Here is a 1,650-nt window from a genome sequence, read left to right as displayed (position 1 = left end):
CACATACACACAAACACACACACACACACACACACACATACAAACACACACACACACAAACACACACACACATACACAAACACACACACACTCAGTGTTTCTCACTTTCATACACATCTCTTTTTCATAAAACACATTTTATACTCTATTGATCTCTCTCTCTCTAACACACACACACACACACACACACACACACACACACACACAGTAGTCTTATGACTCCTTGTAATCTTGTTTTAATTTATTTTTGTAACAATGGCCCTAAAACATTTATCCAGATGACAAAATAGTTATTATTTTAAAGATAAAACAATGTAAATTTTACCATCATCAAACTTTACAGACTCTTTTTTGTTTGTTTGTTTTTACTTCTTATGATTTACAGATATTGAGATTGTATTTCAGTAAAATATGTAACTTTATTTTGAATTTATCTCCAGCATCATTCTTTTCCTCCTGGTTCCTGAAGCCCACTTTGTTTTCCCGTGACTCAGACTGACTGACTGTTTAATCAGCACCAGGATTATTAATCCATTCATCTCACATACGTTCATCCTCCTTCCCAGTGGCTCTCTGCTGCCCCCTGCTCCCTGAAACATGCTACAACAACAACACATTTTCATTCAAGAAAAGAAAGTTTTGCACAACGGATAAAAAAAAACCTCTCTCTCTATAATTTAGTGTCCATCACTTTACTTAACAGCAGCTAATTTTGAGATGTTCTCCTTCAAAATGCTTGAAATCCTCTCACACACTGACATTTCATTAATATGGCTGAATCTTTAGAAATCCAGTTAGCATTTAATGCTAAGTGAAATTCCTTTAATAAGAGATTTACCAAAACATCAGAGGTCTTAAAATTTCTGAACGGTTTTGTCTCATTTCATTGTTTGTCTTTATTATTCTAATAGATGTATAAAATCACAGCTTTCATCCGTCCTTTTATGTAGAAATGTAACTAAACACCAAAACATACAAAAGCAAACAAACAAACTCAAAAACCTACCTTATTTAAATAAACACATAAAATAAAATATAACTTACTTCGCTGTCTCACTACCTGAAGAAAAAGATTCAAAAACGAAGTGACTACCCGACTCTGACTGTAGGACCCATGATACAACCCTGAGGTTCCACATGACAGAATGCTTTGAAATCAGATCAGCAGTCCATGCTACGTGTACTTCCTGTTTTATTTTATTCATACAGAGTCTTTACTAAGAGATTTATCAACACATCTGAGGTAAATGTTAATATTCCAGATAGACTGGTCTGGTTTGAATAAACATGGATCGTGTAAAATCATGACTTCTTAGATTCCAAGTTTTAATTTTACTGATAAGACTAGAGTTCTGTAAAAAGGTAAACACTAAAAAAACAAAAACAAACCCAAAAAGCTGAATATGAAATACAAAAAATTCAAATACAGAAAAATGAACTACAGTTTCTTCTTATTTCTATGGTTACAAGTACTAAGTGTTTTCATAGAATTGTAAGTAATATGAAGGGATATGCTGCAAAGATATATAGCGAATTAAATGAAGCACTTATTTTTCACTTCACCTTTCACATTATTTTGAACTTGAATGGCTGAATCTTTAGAAATCTGGTTAGCGTTTATTGCTAGGTGTAATTCCTGTTTCATTTTAT

Source organism: Tachysurus vachellii, chromosome 9 (genome assembly GCF_030014155.1).
Source record: "Tachysurus vachellii isolate PV-2020 chromosome 9, HZAU_Pvac_v1, whole genome shotgun sequence".
NCBI classification, from domain to species: Eukaryota; Metazoa; Chordata; class Actinopteri; order Siluriformes; family Bagridae; genus Tachysurus; species Tachysurus vachellii.
Note: the sequence above shows the minus strand (reverse complement) of the source record.